At 34.3% G+C, this 21,769-nt stretch overlaps 1 protein-coding gene and 1 long non-coding RNA gene across 14 annotated transcripts in view; one reads left to right on the top strand and one right to left on the bottom strand.

The window, feature by feature from the left end:
• Positions 1–21,769, top strand: part of LOC148624052 (sodium channel protein para-like) — an 87,532-nt gene that overhangs the window by 6,811 nt on the left and 58,952 nt on the right. For 9 of the 13 annotated variants that reach the window (XM_088566506.1, XM_088566509.1, XM_088566503.1 and 6 more), the window contains exon 2: positions 18,390–18,464. The exons of 1 other annotated variant lie outside the window; for it this stretch is intronic. The gene's annotated coding sequence lies outside the window, so the exon portion shown is untranslated. Of the gene's footprint in view, positions 1–10,282; positions 10,476–16,121; positions 16,253–16,399; positions 16,487–18,389; positions 18,465–21,769 lie in introns of those variants that run through there. 3 more of the 13 variants (XM_088566499.1, XM_088566497.1, XM_088566498.1) reach the window with 3 other exon arrangements.
• On the bottom strand, positions 362–20,246 carry LOC148624054 (uncharacterized). The gene is made up of 3 exons (XR_015919601.1): positions 20,208–20,246; positions 20,072–20,134; positions 362–978 (listed from the first exon to the last, which is right to left on the bottom strand). It is a non-coding gene; the product is annotated as an uncharacterized LOC148624054 (long non-coding RNA).

Below are 21,769 nucleotides of genomic sequence, written 5' to 3'. Positions count from 1 at the left end.
GATGGGCTTCAAAGAAACGGACACGATTCTGATTATATTAATTCGCTAAATCCTCTGGTCTTAAGAGATTTGTTCGAATACACATACATGTTCAGATCATTTTCGCTTTCAATTGTTTTAGGATCAAATTTCCTGTTTTTAATGAAAAATATTATGATGTGTTTTTCTGTTCTTGTGCCCGATCATTTTAGTAGAAAAGTGTGTTTAATTAGAACAAGAAATCATTCTGTGGGTATGGAAATATTTTATGAAGTCCCATTCTTTAACCCCAGAAAGAACAATTATGCTCCGATATTGAGTGTCAGAAACTGAAGCTGCTCAAGTCAAAATTGTTGGAAAACCAAATAGTTAAACAGTGGAGAAAGCTAAATATTACAAAAGAAAGAAAAAAAACAGAATCGTGCATGAAACGACAATAATTTATTTTGACAAGTCAAACTAGAAGGATGGGTTACACTTGGAAATCATTGTAAATATGTCCATTTACGTGAGATTAAAGAACATTCAACACGTCGTTTTTCGTTTGTTGATTCATTTCAAGTTGAATTGTTTTCTAAAGCTACATTCCCGGAATGTTATTGTCGTCAGTTGTTATTTTGTTGACGTATCCATTCACCCGAGCCAATATTCCATCAGCCATATTGATTTCAGATCTGGATTATTGATGCGTTTGGAAGGATAGTATTTTACGTTATTTATTAATGTCAGTAGGTGCTTATTTGTAATGACGTGAGCTTCAGAGACGTTTAAGGCTTCAGTACGTCTGATTCACTAGACAGACAGACCCTACAATTTGCAGAATTAAAAAAATGCTACATGAGCTTAAACAATTTTCCTGTCCGGATTGCATTTAAAATATCCATCATAGATCCATTAACTAAACGCCAAGCTTTCGTATACTACCACTAAAACAATTATAGAATACATCCTCTGTATTGGTATTTCTGTTTAATCGATCGTTTGTATTAACTACAAAACCTGTAGGAAAAGCAAATTCTTAAAATAAAATTCTACAATCAATATCGATTAAAATGGGTAGGCAGCACGAGATAAATACGAGCAGACGTCATAAATTTAAAACATGGCGTCATACATGTATGAAGTTTACGATGAGGATTGAATGACAACTGCTGAACTCCGTTAGAACAGACAGCTTAATCCATTATATGATACAACAAACTTATTGACTGTGTTTAGAAGTCTCAGCTGTATGTTACTTAATGTTTAGTTTAAAAAAAAACACATCGAGATGCACATTGAAAAAATTGACTTATTTTTCACATTCGTAAAATGCTATTTTGGTATGTTCATAAACATTTCTTATAACAATGACATGCTATTTGTTGTAAGGTATTTACAGGTACATGTACAGTCATTTAGACAATCTAGCTTGTTTATATACATTAATATACATTAATTATGCAAAAAACATGTATTTTTTACAATATTTTCTTCTATAAAACAAAAACTGTACAACATTTCTGCTGAAAGTAATTTTTTTTCAATTGACATCATAGTTTTTTTTCTTCTGAATTAAGATTTTGGATTTTCCGAATAAAATACATTCATTTTTGTCAGTATATATCGTAAATCTAAATAAAAATCACAATCTTATAAAAATCAATTTCATCTTCAGCAACATTCTGATTACAAAATAAATATTTTCTTTCACGTTTTGGAATAATTGGCTTGTTCCAGCGAACTGTCCCTATTCTGTCTTTATGAAATACAGTTCACATATGAGCCTACTGTTAAACAGTGTTTATATTTTATTGAAGTTCTAAGCTTATTGCCATTTTACTGATTTCGATCATTAAACAAATTATTTACCACTCTTCTTTACCCATATTACTTGGTTCATTTTTAAAACTTTGAAATTTATGTATATTTAAATATGTTTGAGATGATTGTGTGCTAGTGTAACCTATATATCCTTAGATGGCTCAATTCGACCCATACCTCCTTGGATAGCTCAATTCGACACGTTAGACGAAGAACCCAAAATTAGTGTACGAGCTTTGTTTTGGACAGTTTGCCCTTCTCTCCAATTGATGTGACCCCATAGACCAGCGCCAGAGTACGGTTCAACTAGTGATTTATAAATATATTTAGTATAAACAGAACAAGTCATTCCGCCACATGGAATAAATGACTCTTGTGACACTGATAGTGCTCTAGTCGCTGATCTTGAAATTTCTCCTACAGTATATTTATAATCCATGAATCCATTCAATTACATATACATGTACAGTACATGTATATTGATGGAGAGTGTCAAATTCATTTGACGAGCTTTAAGAGCAGTCAGATCGCGAGATATACCAATTATCACACTCAGAAAATATATCACCCTCAACTATGTCTCGGTTGACATATCTACATCGTGTGTTACTTCGGCGTACCAACTTTTACTGCAGCCAATAGGTGTATACTAGCTCATAAAAATATAAAGACGAAATTACACGGCACCACTGATTTTAGCGACATATATAATTATGCTTGATATACTCAAAAGATTTTTTTTTAAATAAGATGATGTATCTATCTTAGGCCTTAATAATGTTCGAGGCATTTTGGTTCCAAAGTCACTTCTGGATGTTAATCCTATTAAAAAGCTTGCATTACATGTCAAATAATATACGCGCGCTTTAAGAAAAAAAAAGTCAAATACTCTAATCAGATCAAATAGTCTAGCACTTCCAAGGAAAGCGGTAAATCGGTCGATCAAGAGTTCCCAAAAAGCTTTAATCACTACTACAATATAGTTTTGGGATACCGTATACCGGTAAACCTATCACGTGGCTGTGATAAGTATCACTGAGAAAACTGTATATTAGAATGGTTTATATTATGGTATATATTAAAATGTTTTGTTAGCTATGCACATGTTATACTATTTGAATAGTGAAATTCAATTATACAAATTCATTTAGTGATCAATCAACTTTTACATTAGTTACGTTTCAGCGAAGTATGCAGTTTTTCATTAAATATTATTTCTTGACTAGTATGTTTTCTCGCCTAAAGGATGGAAGCAGAACGCTGTTTACAAATAGACTGAACTAATGGACAATTCGGCCAAAGCAAAGCAGTAGCTCAATGAATGACTGGAACATTTTTTGTTCAAATTATTCCAATTTTTCCCATGTGTTTCAGTGATGAAATATATATATATATATATATATATATAGTGCTCCGGCTTTTAATCAAACAAAACTAAAAAAAATAGCAAAGCTAACCAAAGAATACCCTGCTACCCATAAAAAAATATGGTCAAATCATAAACGAAGTTGTCAGATTCGAGTAAGCAGCCAAATCCCATAGAAAATAAACTTTCATCTAAATACCAAGTATTCAATTCAAAATTAAATACTTAATATTTTAATGAAGCTTTAATGCTTCAAATTGAATATAATTTTCTTTAATGTTACTCCTAACTATTATAACATGCAGTTATTTATTAGAGCATGTATTTAATTAATACATAGTTTGTGAGCATGTAAGACAGGCAATGTATAAGCAGCGACACTAGTAAGCAGATCACTCATGTTTTGTTGTTATGTACTGTAAAACATCGTCCTTTTTTCTGAATAAATATGTTTAACATGTGGCTGTGGTAGTTAATTGCAAGGAAAATGGTTACGAAAATTTTGTATTCAAACCATATGCAGATCGAAACATTTTAAAAATCCCAATCCAATCCCATGATATGGAAAACCGAAATTGTCAAGTGAATTGTATAAGTGGATGCATACAAAACTGTGACCAGATCACAAAGCTGAAGTACAATGTATAAACAAATTCGTCCAACAGGAAGATCATGTTGCTCAAGTATGCAGTCGAAGCTGGTGTCATTATACCCCACTGAATGGGGGCTATATTGCATCACCTTGTCCGTCCGCCCTTTTCTGTAACAGATTTCTCGACTTCTACTGGAGGGAATGCTAAGGTATTTGATATATTGCTTTTGCATGATGACTTGTACTGTGTACTCCTGTTCAGGTTTGTCGCTTATCTACTTCCTGTTTATTCATCATCTTTTTTGTGGGTAATGCATAATGAAAATGTTCGTAACAGATTTCTCAGCTTCTATTGGAAGGAATGCTTAGATATTTGGTATATTGCTTTTGCATGATGATTTGTACTGTACCTCTCCTTTCCAGGTTCATCGCTTTTCTACTTCCTGTTTACCATAGATGGTTGAGTGGGGGTATTCTTAGCACGATGTTTCGTGCAACATTTTAAATTTTTCAGTCTGAAATTGGATTCCATGATGTTGCACACCTATACAAAGCATCTGTCAAAATATAAAGTGTCGGGGCAGAAAAAAACTGCTATAAAACGTTGTATACAAATCGAAAGTCACATATAAACAGCGTTTAACAGGTATGTAATGACGCCTGAGTAAAAAAGGAAAACTTGCTGAGTTCAAGCCGCTCAAGTCTGAAACGAAATCCCACGAAATGGCATGTATATATAAGATTCTGTCAAAAATATCTAGTAAATATGAGAAGTTGCAGAGAAAACTGTTACGAAAAAAGGTGTGGACGGAAAAAGGACTTAAATACTACCCGCTTTCAAAGCTGGTATATAACATCGTAGTTTAAGACCTTGACGTACGCTTAATGCCAAATTACTGAGACTTTGATATATTATCAGGGGCGTGTCCAGGATATTTGAAAGGGGGGCGTAGAATAAAATATTTCGCCGAGCGAAGCGAGGCGAAAAAATTTTTGGACCTTTTTTGGCTTAAAAACATAAAATAATAGAGAATTGCACTAATGTAACGGTTCCTGACTTGGAGCATGTATATTTTATAGTTAAAGTGTCAGGGTGTGACATTTTTTATGCCGAGTTTTCTCCATTAATTGTCTATGGTATATTAAAATGATTGGATGGATCTTAACAGCAGTAGACCAATAACGAGAAATTCCAAACTCAAGGGTATAAGGAGTAACTTAACATTTCAATACCTAGGCCAGGATTTTATGAACGAGAGGCGTGATTAAGGTTGAGGGTCCATGGGGAAAATCAGAAGCTCCTGAATTTCAACAATTTAGCATCAAATTATGAAGTAATCCCTCTATTTGTGATTAAGTTCGGGTTTCGTTGAACGACACACATGATACAAGACAAATAAACACTGAAGAATAAAGTTCTTTCGTTCTGAGTATTGCTTTAATGTGGAAATATACATATTTCTAGTATACATGTACCTTGACGCAAAACCTAAAATGAACACAGAAAAATACTGACGGACTCTCATTTTCAATTACTAGAGTGGATTCATAAGAACCATTTTACGTGGATTTCTCATGGCGTAATCGTCAATAATTTTATCAAAATCAAGTTTAATGTCTCTGTGAATATACAAAAGAAGCAGAGCATTTAGGCGATCCTCCTTCATGGTGCTTCTCAAATCATTCTTGATCAACTTAAGGGATGAGTTAGCTCTTTCGGTGGAGCTTGACGTGACGCTCGTCAAAGCAAGTAAGAAGAGAACTTTCATGATGTTTGGAAATAAAGTCGAGCATGCCCTTACATCAGTTAAGGTTGATGTTATTGACTCTGGTTTGTCCGATTGATTTTCCCAAAACGACTTCCAGAGTCTCATCTCTTGCCTGAATGTTTCAGGCGAAGGCATATCAGTATTGTAATAATCATAAACATCCTTCTCCATCTCTTTGGAAATGAGGTGAACTCGGAAAGGCAAAATTGACAAGGCACGAACAACAGAGACAGCCTCTTGACCAAAACGCATATCAAGTTGCTGAATTAGCTCATCAAGATAAGGTAAGTAGATTGCCCGTTTAAAGTATTCTTTATCTGATGAAGCGGGAACATTGTTACGATGTGTCTGTCTAGCACAACGACGGGGCATTTTAAGCTCATCAAGTCCGGCCTTTACTGCCATGTCAGACGCATTACTGTAAACCAAGTCAAACTCTTGTTCATTTTTACGGGTTTCATCGATGATCTGTTTCACAGCTCCGATCATTTTATAACCTTCAACAATGTCTAAAGATGAGCCTTGAAGCTTAGAACTTACTCCACGTACATAACCAAAAAAGTTGTGTACTGTTTGGAAGCAAATAATAAATGTACTATCTGTTATCTTGGACAGAATGCCATGAGCATCCGTAATAGCCTTTTGGTCCCACGAACGTCCCTCATTGGAGCTTATGCCTTCTAAACATGCTACCAATGCCTCATACATTGTCGCGAATGTGTCAAGTGTGGCGTGTTTCTCTGTCCACCTAGTTTCACAGAAGATTTTGAATTTTGATTTAGAAATTTTGTTATTTTCTTGTCGATTGTTGTTAATATCTTCTAACGCCGTTTCTAGTCGTCGGCTTCTTTTAGGGGAATATTTAAAAAATATCCCGAGTTGTTTGAGAGAATCTAGCATGAGATGGATTTCTGTAACCTTACAACTTTTACACAGCACTAAACTTAGATTGTGACTAGCGCAATAATGATACATTGCGCGTGGAGAGATTCGTGTTAACCGTGCGGCACATCCAACGTTTTTCCCTGACATATTTCCTGCCCCATCCATAGTCTGCGATCTACATAACTGGATATCCAAACCATTACTAGCGAGGGACTGAACGACAAGATTACAAAGGGATTCGCCAGTGGTTTCCTCGGCCAAAATAAATTCTAGCAGGCGTTCTACTGGAACTCCATCGACGACATAACGTAAAACCAGTCCTAATTGTTCCCAATTGCTAGTGTCTGATACCTCGTCGCATTGGATTCCAAAGTATCCACCAAAAGGCTGGGACTTCACTTCTTCCACAATAGATTTCTGAATGTATGTCTTAATGCAAGTTAACAACTCGTTCTGAGAAGTGTTTGATGTGTAGGTTGCTACCTTTGAACACGTTTCAAAATGTTGTTTTAGGGTTGTATCGCCCGCATTTATTCTAAATTGAATAAGTTCTTTGAAATTACCCTTGTTCTTACTATGGCCTGTATCATCATCCCGATGTCCCCTAAGCGCCATTCCACGCCTTCCACAGAACTCTAAACACTTAAGCATAGATCTGATTATATCACGGTTCTTAGCGATGATTGCTGCATTATTCGATTGCAGATTGACGTCGATTCTGTGTGACTGATTGACACACGATTTCTTGAACCCATTCAATCTAACCATCGAGTCAGCGTGATTACCAGTCTGTGCATGCTTTTTCAAATCGACAGTGGTGTCTTTCCATTTATTGAATGGTTCTGTAACTAACACTCTTGGTCGGCGACCGGCTGTGTCCGGAAAAAACTTACAAGCAAGGCAATATAACCCATCTTTCAACTTTGAATATGCTATGAATGGGAATTGCTCAAACCAATCGCGACAACAAGATCTTTTAAAAGTTCCGCTTTTGCATCTTTTATCGTTATATAATTTAAACGGAAATTTAAAGCCTGGTTCCGGACACCGATTAGACAAAATCCTGAATTTTACATCGTCCGATAGGGTATGTACATCAATGACTCCAATATCATCTGATAATTGCGATCCAAAGGTATCGTCAACTGGAATTCCCGCAGTTTCCTTGTTGCGTTCATTGCTGAAGATAGGTGACTCATCATCTCCAGTACCGGAAGTTTCATCGTTATTGTCATTACAGGACATACATGACTCATCAATTTGAGTATCTGCAGTTTCGACGTTATTTTCATTGATGGAGACAAAAGACTCATCCACTTCTTTACCCGAAGTTTTATTGTTGCTTCCGTTGTCACAGTGGAACGTAGACTCTTCATCAATTGACATCTCATGGCTAGTATGTTCTATATTTGGTATGTCAGTCTCATAGTCAGTGGATCGCGGTGAATTAGACGCCTGGACGTCTCCAACTACGTCAGAGTCGACCACTCTTAGTTTAGAACTGACCAGGGGTGTTATCTCAAACTGTGATTCAGCGAATCGGTCTGTGATCGATTTGTTTAAATCTTTGATATGTGATATCAAACTTGAACACGAGGAAAATGATAGTACAACAGCTTTACCAGATGGAACACATAGTCCCATATCATTGCGACTGTGTGAATCAATACAATAAAGTATCTCTTGAGCCTTTTTTAAGCCGATAGTTGAACCAGGGTTACTTCCAAGTGTAATGAAAGAAGTTTCACTCTGTGCTAATGATTGGTGTAATGCAGACTCTAAAGTAAATGTTAAAGCGTCAGAATTGTCACTTTCCTGTTCCACAAGTCCACTCATCGGATCTTTCATTGTAATAGAGAAACTTTCGTTTTCAATAAAAATATTCTCCGGAAACTCTGTTATTAGCCATCGGTTGTACAAACTTTATGGTACAAGTCAGTACCTCTTAGAAGAATATTATCTATTTCATCTCTAGTCTTTGGAATAGTATTATCCAACATGAAAGCCAATGCAATGCACGTACATTGTCGTCCACCGCCGTTTATATCACCTTGATGCATTGACCCTTTGCAAACCAGCCTAGAATGCAAAAACAAAATCTGTTAACATATGAATTACACGGACACGTATGATACACTTAACACATTTGTAACGGAACTTCCCCATTTTTCATTCTTGTTAAAGTGCATGTCATTGCTATACACGTAGCCAAATGTCGCCCCCCCCCCCCGAAACCGAAAAAATCAAGTCCCATAACTCATACAGAATTAAATGAAACATTTATAATGATGGTGCGAAATGATATCAACTACATGTCATGTTAAACAATCCTGCAAAAAATGAACGAATCCGTCCAAGGTTTCATAGGAGTTGTGTACACAAAATAGTCACTGTGTGACGGACGAACAGAGGCCACCATTTCCATGCCCCTCTGACGCGTGGCCGATGGAAGACAATGCAGGGGAGATATTCTTGAATGTCTCTAATGTAGCAGGAGTTGCGTATATAAAGACTGAGAAGGTTTAAAGGGTAATTATATAGTATACTGACAAAACATATACAAGTGATACCTCGCCACGCATAAGGGGATGGCAAATAGTGTACTATAAAACTGTAATTTCTCACAAAAATAGTTCGTAGATTTTGCTAAACATGGATTTAATATTAACACTAAACAACTACATTGAACTGTGCAAATGTTAAAAACGTGTATCCGTTCTCGAGTTATTGTATTAAAACCACCGGGATGGACGGACCGACGGAAAATGTTGTTTGTGCTGTATTTATACCACTCTACCAAGAAATTTGTTTTGCATGCACACGTATAAAAATTGCGGTTTTTATCCAACGCAATCATAGGTTTGAACCCCGTTCTGGATATCATAGTCAAATCTGAGTGACCCCTTCCAAGGCAACGCGTGAAAAAATAACCCCATTTTAGACAATTTAGCTGAAAATACAACCCCTTTTGTCAGAATATACCCAGTATTGTATATATAGTAATATACCCCCCCCCCGGTATATTTAGAATGGCTATGGGGAATCGAAGTTAGTGTCACACAAAACAACCAAAATTCATGTATTATACTGATTTACTTACCGTTTTGGTTGTTTAAACAAGGTGTCCAAGACACCTTGATACGATTTTAAGGTCTTTTGACGTTTTGTTTTTGACATCGACATCTTTGCGAATTCTTTATCACATCAACAACAATGGATACTAATCGCAGAGTCGAACACGCCGGACTCCGAGAAACGAAATTTTACGGTTGATGATGACCCATCAAATTGGGGAATCAGTATAAAAAGAAATCAGAGTATGTGTTTAATTAATGAATATGATAAATTGCCATCATTCAATACAATACTAGCAGATTATAACGATAGTTTTTTTTTTTTTTTTTTTTTTTTTTTTTTTTTTTTAAAGGGGGGGGCGTACGCCCATTACGCCCTTACCTGGACCCGCCCCTGATTATTCTTGTTGAGGAGTACTGTATTTGTGTGAGAAGACTATAACATATCGAAAATTGATGAGAAAATATAATCTATAAATACAACTGAAGACAAATAATAATAAGGCAACATTTTTAGATATCTCTTAGTTTTTTGGTACTTTTCTGCTCTCTATTGCAATATTCATCCCAAAAATGTTACATTCGTGTATCAATGTCTTCGGTTGTAAATGGTTTTTCTTCAAAAGGAATAAAATATCAAAAATGTATATTTGATTACACCATTGATCCTAATTACATGGACTGATAACTCTTTAAACAATGACTATAATGATATAACATACTAAATCGTATCGACCAAAAATCGGGTCTTAAATTGCACCTCAACTCAATTGTTTTTATTAATGTGCAATTAGCCACAAAATTAGGTCTTCGTGTTAATCTATTAACACGAATTAAGGACTTTTTTTCAATTTCAATCGAATTTGATTTCACCTTTAAGTTGTGGATTTTATTCCATTTGCATATACTGAACGTTGTTTGGTTAAGTTTTAACTCGTCAACCTTAACATTTGGATACGGTTTACCTTGGAATTATTTAAGTTATTTCCAGACAATAACCTTCACAGGTATGTGCAGCTGTCTATCGTTGTTGTATATGATGATTAAGATATATTTGACGATTCGGATAAACTCGTATTAATCTTTAAGTCAGATCTGAAAGTTAATGCTACTGTATGTTATATATTACAAAGTTCTACGACTTGGTTTGTTAGTAGTTTCCTTTCGATTTTAATTGTTTGGAATAATTTTAGTTGTATTTTGTTTTCTCGTCTTGTAATTTTTAGTCATATTTGTCAAAATTATCCATACAGTGTGGATTTACTAAACACTAAAAAATTGTTTCAAATTAACACGTTCACAATGCATGTTATTCTTTTTTTATGTATGTTTTAAATTTTGCTTTGCTCAGATATGTAACTACATAACTAAAATCATATTTAATCTAACGGGCTCTTTACCGCGTGATTTTGAAATAAATATTGCATGAAATACAAATACAATGTATTTCAAATGGTGTTAACCGCTTAATCTTTTGACTACGTATACTCTACCATGTTACTAAAAGTTGCAGACGCGCGTACCCTATCTATGTCACATGGCATTCATTTTCTCAGGTTCTTTTACTTCTAGTACATAGAAACAAGAGAGGGTTGTGTACTCTATATCTAGATAAGCATGTTAAAGGTTAGAATTGATTTCTCTCTACAATTTATATGTTTTATGAACCAAAACATTTCTAGTTAGGTTGAAAGAGCATTTGTCTAAAATTACCAAAATGAAAATGAATAACCTGCCGTGGAATATTGTAAACGTAACTCTATTGATAGTAAATCATAAGGCAACAAAAGGTTCATGAAAGACTGAAATTCATACGGAGGAATGCGATTCAAAAGGGCAGAGCATTGTCATGAAGAATGAACTAAAAAGACAAGTTAACATATTGCAAATACATAATACAGGTACATATTTCAGGTTACTTTGATGCCTCCTCATAATAATGACTTTTTAGTATTCAATGCACATGTATTTTTATAGAAATGTTACTCTGCCCTTAATGGACATTTAATTCAAGCATGAATTAGTTACAATATAGAAAGAAAATATTTCAAATGATAATATTATTTTTACGTAGCTTTTAATAGACAATTACATAAGATTTGTATTATTGTAAAACACCGAATTCCAACAATTCAGGAAAATTTTATATGTATAAATACATTATACATACTATATACTGATCTAATAAATCTCTATATAATCGTTTGTGGTTGAATGTATAGAGATTTGTTCTTACATGTTTCCTGCAGTTGCCCATGCAAAAACGTTTTGCATGATATTTGGTCAGACATAATAATTGAAAAGTTTTCTCTGACACTTTATCAGGAACTCTCGTGTTATGATGATGAGGGTTTGTACACAATTTTATTAGGAGAACGACCGCAAACCGATCTACAAGACTGGGAAATCACGTTGTTTACGAAACTTTGTCATTTCCACATTGTTCAGTGCTCCGCCAGATATAGTCGGCTTACTGCCAATGCATGATTAATATATATTAATATTAATTTATTTGGTGTATTGCTATGGCATATATATAACGTCTCAGAATGTGACGACTCCATTCGCTACACTGCTCCATCGGATCAAATTGATACAGGGAAGATAACGTAAACTTATAGAAGGGTCTGAAAAATTCCCAACGATGTTAGAACTGTCAAATTTGCGAAGCAAATTTTTGGTCGTTTCCCTCCGCAGGACGCGAACTCGTACCGCTGTGACATCTATGGCAACACCGCCTGCACTAAGTCCAGCGCCTAGCTGGCCGAGTGGTCTAGGGCGCTGGACTTAGTGCAGGCGGTGTTGCCATAGATGTCACAGCGGTACGAGTTCGCGTCCCGCGGAGGGAACGACCAAAAATTTGCTTCGCAAATTTGACAGTTCTAACATCGTTGGGAATTTTTCAGACCCTTCTATATATATATATTGCGTTCTTGTGATCATATCTATTATATTTTATAATTTCTATTATATCTAACTTTTTTGTTTGCTGATTTTGTAATATCTATGTTCATTGTAATCTCATTATTGAGGAATTAAAGACATGAATGAGTGAATGAAGATTAAGTGCAGATCTTACAGAATCATTAATTATACCGAATCACCAATTGTTGTATCTTAAACATATGGCATAATCGTGGTTAATTACAATCTAAACAAATTGGATAATTATCATATTGTCTAACCTACATTTCGTTTGCTCTGTCTTTAGGGTAATCTGTCCGCTTTTGGTAGATCTCAATGGTATGAAAAATGAATAACCCACCGTGGAATTGTATCTCTATTGATAGTATATCATAATGCAACAAAAAGTTCATGAAAGACAAGAATTCATACGCTTTTAGTATTGTTTTTGATTTGGGTTGTTTTTGTTTTTATTTTAATTGTTTAATCTTTGGTTTGCTATTGTTTTTGTTTGATGTCATAATTAAATGCAGCTATTTATCTTGCTTTATGTGACCTTACAAGTATTTGTTTGAAGTATTAATTCTTAAGTCAAGTTAATGTCAGTACAACTTGGCTTGGGGACTTGTTTCATTCATGCTGATGTATAATACATTATATTGATTATAATTAATACAAAGCAGATAATTAAGTGCTTCACAATCAATGCGTATTGATTTTCTTCATTTGAACATGAAGGGTAGATGACCTTTTATATAGAACTTTCCCAATTTGCATTTCTGAAATAACGTACGGTAGATAATCAATATACATCAGAAGACATGGGAATGCTGTTATTTTTATAATTTCCAATGTTGAAATGTTAAAAACTCATTCCTCAATTTGATACCATGTACTACTTACTATTTACAAATTTCGTAACGACTCTGATTCTGTTGATTATATAAACCGCGGGTAAATGTATCCACGTCAACAGCTTGTGAATGGAACAAACTTAATAGATTTGTTTTGAACTAACTTAAATCAATACGAACCGAAGTCAAACTGTACTATTCACACTGTCTCTGTAAACTTAATATAGTTTTATAATTTGGACTCAACGTTTAGTATTTAGCATATATATATATGAAATCAGTGTAAATAACGATTAAAAACATACCAATTTATCACATGTTTAGAACTCTGAAACCTGCTAATATTGTTTATTGTTTTAAGATATATCTGACTGCATTTTCTATAATTCAACCAAGTAAGTGTATCTTTTGACTAAATGTTCAACTACATAGTTACATAATTCTTTTTTCATTAATTAGTTAAAATTATACACGTATCTTTCGACCAAATACAAATATGCCTCCCTTGGCTAAGAGTTTGTCCATGGCAAGAGTAGGAGAACTTTATGACAATTCTTTGGAGGGCAACAATGAAGCAAATGTCAGTTACATGTATATCATTATTCGATACCATGAAAGATTTTGCATAGATGTCAATCTGACTGTGTGACTGTTGTGTCAATCTATGTGATTGTTGTGTCAATCTGACTAAGTGACTGTAGTGTCAATCTGATAATGCAGTTTTATGTGTCAACCTGACTATTTGATTATTGTGTCAATCTGCCTATTTCAAAATTGTGTCAATCTGAATGTGTGACGATGTCTCAATAATATCAAAAAATTATTTTCTGGCAATGTCAAAGTTTCTTTTTTCTTTTTTGGTCATGACAATTTCTGTGGCGTTATCTTTACCCTGTGAATCGATCAATATATATTTTAGGTTTTCAAAGTTTAGCACCGGACAAGAGTAGTGGGACAAACCACTTCTAATTGCCCGTTATACTAAGATAATAACCCGTGAGAAGCGGTACTGTAACGATAATTACGCTATAAGTTAACTTGTGTTTTGTGAAGAAATTATCGATATTTAACCACAAACCAGTGGTATAAAACAACATAAGATAGTCACATTTAATGCGACTCAGTCTCTGCTTCATTAATTGTTGACTCCACCATAGTTTCGATAGTTACAGACAAGCCTTGTTGATGAATTATTGATCTTTAGATGAAATACCTTATATTTATTTTGAGGAAAATGTATTCTTTGCAATTATCAAGCTTTGTGTCAGATCTGGGAATCTGAGATATAACTATGAATAAAAGACTTTATTGTGTGCATGATGCCAGAGATAGAAGTATAATATTCTTTTTATGACACTTGTAAATATATGTACATGTGTCATATGAGAAGTACATGCTTCATCATACGTCTAGTGTCTGAGATAAAAGATGGTGACTGGAACAACACAATGATCTGCGGACAAGACTAGACCAAGAAACATACAAAACATTGTAACTACACAAATGAACATAGGAATATGCACAGAAACTAAGAAACCAATGAGTGACTCGGACTCCACTAAGACTAGGTGCACCGATAGGGTAAGCATCATCTGCTTTTTCATAAATTTATACTCAGATGATATAAAATCGAGGTTAACTATGTGAACTTTTCTGGCATAACGTATGAGTTGGGATTTAAAACACATTGCTTCTTGTCATTTTTTAATCAGGATTATTCAATTATAGAATGTCGTCTTTGTAGATGAAACTAAGGTTAAGAAGATTGAAGTATAATACATGTATACTTATGTCATTAGAGTACACGTTTTATTTTATCGTCTATGTCAGTTAATGCCTCATCATATACCGTATGTCCTAGGCGTGAGAAGTATATTTAGCATTTCTACTACAATTAAACAGTATTTTATATAATTAACTTTCACGAAAACTTACTCTGTATTGGAAAAGTTGCATGGCTATATTTAAAACTGTTGATAATTAAAATGTATTGATTTTAATGAAATTCAGTAACTATCATTGAAATATTCTTTGCTCAAAATGAAAGGACTTAATTTATAAGGGTTATATTATTACAATCAAGGTTGATATGTATGTCCGTCAGTTAGTTAAGTGTGCAAACATTGTTTCTGATTTACTCAAGATTGTATAGGTCTATAAAAACTATTGTCTACTAATTTATGTTTTAATATAAACCTAGCCAATTTTAGTTTTATTCGAACGGTTTGGCTTTAGATTGACCTACATTCTTATTATATTTTTATAACTGTTGAAATTGATGGATGCTTAATGTTAGAAAATTGTCTTAAATGTTAGAAGTGCTAATCCACCATAAAACAATATTGGATATGTGTCTATATACTGAAGCAATATTAACTGTTGTTTGCATTTTTAGTTGTCGATATGATTAATATTTGTCAAGGGATTTTCACGGAATATGGACCTACATGTACTTTTACAGTTGTTAGAACGTTAGGAAATGGCAAATGGAGCTATTTTGTCATGTACAGTATTTATTGTAGGCTAAATCTATCCAAAATAAGTCACTTTAAAATGCCTTATAAAGGATAATTCCACAGTGACAAGACCTTTCACGACCATTTGTCTAGATTCTGTGTGTGGATGCCACTTTAATAATTACCTATTATAATTATATCAATACTTATTAATCATTAATTAAAACCCTAGTTTAATAAGTCAGGTAAGTATATTGTGAACAAATGTTGTGTGAAGATTGTCCTGTTTTAAAGCTACCTGTGCTTTATTGACTACCATTGTCACCTGATAATGATGATCGTCCACATGGATAATGAAATTATTTTTATATTATGGCCTCATTAATTTAATTAGATATGCATCAAAACATTATGCTAATTGATTTTGGTTCCTAAATGGCTGAAATTAGGGAAATAATATGAAGGTATTTGTTGCATGTATTTTAAAATATTCGTTTGTGACATTGCTGATTATCTAAATGTTGAACAAAGTGGCTGGACTATCATAATTATAACGGACCAGAATAACCGGTAGGTGTAAACATTAAACAGAGACAAGAACTGGTGAGAACACACCAACTGTAAACACATGCATTTTTATGCGTAATTGTAGTATGTAACATCAATAATTTAGCGACGTATTAAATTACAATGATATTTTATGTCATTTGTGTATGAGTAAACTATTGAAATCATAATATTTTGGGGTGCATTTGTATACATTATTGTTACAATTGGGAGATGTCACTAGCTGCTTGGATGAAGGTAAGCTTTGTAAGAAATTTCTGGGAGAGACCTGTATCTTAAGCCAACCCTTTCAATTTGTATTCAAGTTGTAGACTACTTAAAATTCAATATTCGATTAAAATGTCAATGGTAAAATCTGCGTTATGCATTGTCTACTAAATTGGGGAAACGACAATAATGTACCACATATACCCTTTTGGTATGAGAAAGTATTTTTAGAGACGAAGGTAGAGATATAGAATGAATGTTCTGTACGTTAATAAGGAGTACGAGGCTAAGAGATATAGAGTGGCCGTATTGTACGAGCTAAGATATATAGGATGGCTGTATTGTACGAACTAAGAAACATAGGATGGCTGTATTGTACGAGCTAAGAGACATAGAATGGCCGTATTGTACGAGCTAAGAGACATAAAATGACCGTAATGTACGAGCTAAGAAATATAGAATGGCCATATTGTACAAAGCTAAGAGACATAGGATGGCCACATTGTACGAGCTAAGAGACATAGGATGACCGTATTGTACGTGCTAAAAGATATAGAATGGCCGTACTGTACGGGCTAAGAGACATGGGATGGCTGTATTGTACGAGCTAAAAGATATAGAATGGCCGTATTGTACGAGCTAAGAAACATAGAATGGCCGTATTGTACGAGCTAAGAGACATGGGATGACCGTATTGTACGTACTAAGAGACATGGGATGACCGTATTGTACGTGCTAAGAGCTAAGTGATGTAGAATGGCCGTACTGTATGAGCTAAGAGACATGGGAGGACCGTATTGTTCGAGCTAAGAGACATAAAATGGCCGTATTGTAGGAACTAAGAGACATGGTATGGCCGTATTGTACGAGGCTAAGAGACATTGGATGGCCGTATTGTACAAGCTAAGAGACATAGAATAGCCGTATTGTACGAGCTAAGAGACATAGGATGGCTGTATTGTACGAGGCTAAGAGATATAGAATGTTTGTATTGTACGTGGCAAAGAGATACATGGCGACTGTATTGCAATTGGCCAAGAGACATAGGACGGCCGTACTGTACGATTTAAGAGACATAGGATGGCCGTATTGTACAAGCTAAGAGACATAGGATGGCCGTTTTATACGAGCTAAGAGACAGGTGACTGTTTTGTACGAGCTAATAGGTATAGAATGGCCCTATTGTATGAGCTAAGAGACATAGGATGGCCGTAATGTACAAGAGATATATAATGATTGTATTGTATGTGACAAAGAGATATAGGGTGGCTGTATTGTACGTGGCTGAGGTTATATGGACTGGATTTATTGTTCGAGAAAAATGAGACATTCAGAAGGATGGATGTATTTATTCGTTCGAGGATAAAGTTATATAGAATGAATATGTGGTATAAGGTGATTCTTTTTATAATGAGTACAATACTAGTATACGAGGCAAAGGAGAAGTAAAATTATTGAATAATAGGAAGAGATAAAAGGTAAATATTATGCGAAATATATATATATGTAGTAATACTGTACTGAAAGATGATAAGGAGATGCAAGATGGAGATATAGAACTAATGTTATGTGAGATACATTTTAGGATTTAGTGTATGAAGAGAGGACGATCTTTAGAAGCAACAATAATGTAACTGGTTAACACAGACAACGCCTGACTTTTATTTTGACAGATATTCCATGGGTTGATATAAAATGTTGTAACCTCGTTCAAGTCATTGTAATTTTTTCATCCAGTTTTTTTGTTTGTTTTATAAATGCCAACATTTCCATCCTTGAAAAATAAATTAGGGCACGATGGAAAGTTCTACCAAAAGATAATAAGATATTGTCGAGAGTCGGGATGTCTTGGTCCGGGAGAGGATTAACAATGAAAAAGAAACTAATTTTTTAAAGAATTTTATATATACATCCTATTTTTGCCTCTTTCCAGATTATATGATGGGATTTATTACGTTAATGAAGAATACATTGCCGTCATGCTAGTTCAGAGTAACAGAGAAAGAAGGTAGGCAAGTTTACTCTCTGTGGTTTAAGACTAAATTATTGTATATATGACTTAGCTGGTGACAAGAGTAAAGTTGTAACTTAAAGCGAATTTGGTTTGTTTAAGGTCCCTCCCACCGAGTCCTAACTTTCCTTCGGATAGAAAGTTAAGATAAAAACAGTACGACCACGTTACAGAACACGTTAATGCCCCTTTAAGACCAGAAACACATCATTTTTCACTATTAGCTTGTTGAACTTCATGTACAGAGAATGTTAAATTTTGCAACTTGTACAAAAAAATATAAATTGCATAATCACAACTCGCCAATTAATGCATTCGTGTGATTGTTTTTTCTCTCATGTGATTGTGAAAGTAATAAATCTTGCAGATTTTCCATATTGTCATTTTTGACAAACAATCCTATATTCTTATGTCTTTCCATCATTTCAATTTTTTTTGACAATTTACAGTGGCTTCAGCAATTTTTTATCATTGCAGATCTTAGCACCTTAACGTTTCCCACAAAATGTTTACCCAACAATTGTTTTTTTCCTTTTTAAGAACATAACAGAAATTGAATTGAAAGTCTAAGAATTCTGTGACACATAGTCTTCAGTTACATGTCATTTGTCTAAGTACGTATCAACCTCTATATTGAAAATATGATACACGTAAAATAGTCAACACAAAATACCTCAGCATTCAACAAATGTAACAGAGTCAACAGACAGGACTCAAAAATGTAACGTATATTTAGTGGATAGTCCACTAACCTGACTCCTACGTGTACATGTAATATAGTCCACTAATCTGACTCCAACGTGTACATGTAACATAGTCCACTAATCTGACACCAACATGTACATGTAACATAGTCCATTAATCTGACTCCAACATGTAACAGATTCTCATATGTAAAATGCCGGTAGTCCATACACAAATCTTAACAGAATTTACTCTAAACATGTATAAAGTCAACTCATAAGACTATAACATGTAACATAGTCAACACACAGTACCCCAACATGTAACATAGTCAGCACACAGGACCCCAATATGTAACAGAGTCAACACACAGGACCCCAACATGTAACATAGTTAACACACAGGACCCCAATATGTAACAGAGTCAACACACAGGACCCCAACATGTAACAAAGTCAACAAATAGGACCCTAACATGTAACATGGTCAACACACAGGAACATGATAAACACAACCTCCTCTCAAAGTAATCCCCTAAGTTACGTACATGTATGTACCAATTATGGGTTGAAATAAGTTTTTATTATTTGTATGAAGTTTAAAAATTGACACTTTGAAGTTAAACTGTCTGGAAAAAAATATTTCCCAATTTCAAATCCAAACTGAGACTATTGGGAGTTCAGGACGTTTTAATTATGGCACAATAAGAACTTTGAATAAACTATATTTTATGGATAAAAAGCATTATACCTGATATATGCTGAGACTGTTTTATTGAAGCATTATTCTACAACGGTCATCTTTTTAGAACAAAAATAATATAGCTCAATTCGCATAATTTGACCTTTATGATACTGCCATTAAACAGGAAACAAACTTTAATGACATATGTCAAAAGTATTGGATAATATTATAATTACCCAGATCATAGGTTAAAACATCTCCTTTTCGGCTTTATCATTGTTGTTACTTCAGTTGGAACCCTGGAAAATATGTGTGGTCATAATGCAATGTTACGAAATGTATAAATTAAACAAATCGAGCAATAGTACTCACGTTCGTGTTGAGTAATACCGAGTCTACAATTGACTTCACAGCACGTTGTGAATAGCATTGGATGTAACGAGCTATTCAGGTCAATATTTATTAAATCGTTAATCATGTTTTATTGTATACATGAGAAATGTAGATGCCACTTTTGAAAACAAATACATACACTGAACTATCGTTTTGCAGTTGACTGACACATTCCAAAATGACAGCTGCATTGGGGCCCCTAAGATTTTTAGTAAAATTAATAAATCAATTTCCTTTTAAGCATATTTTAAATTCCCCAGTACGCTTGATACCGGAATTTTTAAGATATGACATTAAAGCAAGCCCCAAAAGTTCGTTAAAATAATCAAATTTATTTCTACTGCCTTTCCCTGCTACCCTCTGTCTAGAATAACCATAACTATAAGTTTCAAGCATAATTCTGGATTAAGTATGCATCAAAATACAGTAAAGTTTGAAGGTTATGTCATACCCTGTATAGACCTTGAAGCATTAAGCACCGTATTGATATTAACGGTAAGTTGTTTCATAATGACTGTAGTTAATGTAATATTCCATCCCTATTGAATGTAATCAGGTAGAAGAAGATACAATCGAACAATTCTAATTCACATCTTCAGACTTGCTCTAACAACCTTATGTCATGCAATCTTCAAAAAGGACACAGACTTAAGCGAGGAGATGTATCTTTCTTTTCAATCAATGACCATTAACAGTCGTTAGATCTATTTTCGTAGCCAATCATGTCTGACCTAGCTACTTGTAGCTGTTTTGGCATTCTACTACAAGTTAATATATGAAGACAGAAGGCTGATGTTCTTTTGTTTTACAACTCCTGTTTCTAATGTTTTCATTTTTTCTTTGTTTAGTTTTTTGGAGGATAATTCTCTGTTTCACATAATACTGTCGAACATCAGGAGTGATATAATTTGCAATAATCAATTACAAAGTTCTAACCGACATTAAGCTAAACCCAACGCGTAAAATATACCGGTACTTAATGAATGTGTCAAAAGCTGTAAAATATAATAACTTCCAGATTCATCCGCTCTCGGACTGTACCATATTATAATAGTCGGAGCAGTACAGTGTACTTTAATATTCAAAAGTCAGACCATTTTTTATGGTCTTTAAAGCGAACTTTATTATTATACGGTTATAAAAGATGTACAAAATCAGTATCAGAAAAAAAAGCGATTTTATCAAATCCAGAGACAATTTTCAGCCAACAAAGGGAAGTTCCACATCATCAAATCGGCAGATGTTTTCCAGGCAATAGAGGGATGCACCATAACATGGAACACACAGACACTTTATAATCAACAAAGAGAAACACAACCATGGAAGATTCACAGTACAATTAAAACATACCGTATCGCTATAATTACAGGCAATTTTCATATACCCCATAATCAATGATACATTTTTAACATCGTATTTACTCTGCTACCACGACGTTACACTATTTCGAGGTTTCTAGATGTGCGTTGGATGAGGATACAGGACCCCATGGCAACGATGGTTGTTCAACAGGATCGATCACTTATAGACTTGGAAGACTA

This window comes from Perna viridis, chromosome 2 (genome assembly GCF_037379345.1).
Source record: "Perna viridis isolate PV_CMFRI_1.1 ecotype Kerala chromosome 2, ASM3737934v1, whole genome shotgun sequence".
NCBI classification, from domain to species: Eukaryota; Metazoa; Mollusca; class Bivalvia; order Mytilida; family Mytilidae; genus Perna; species Perna viridis.
This window is presented reverse-complemented; position numbering and strand designations above follow the sequence as displayed.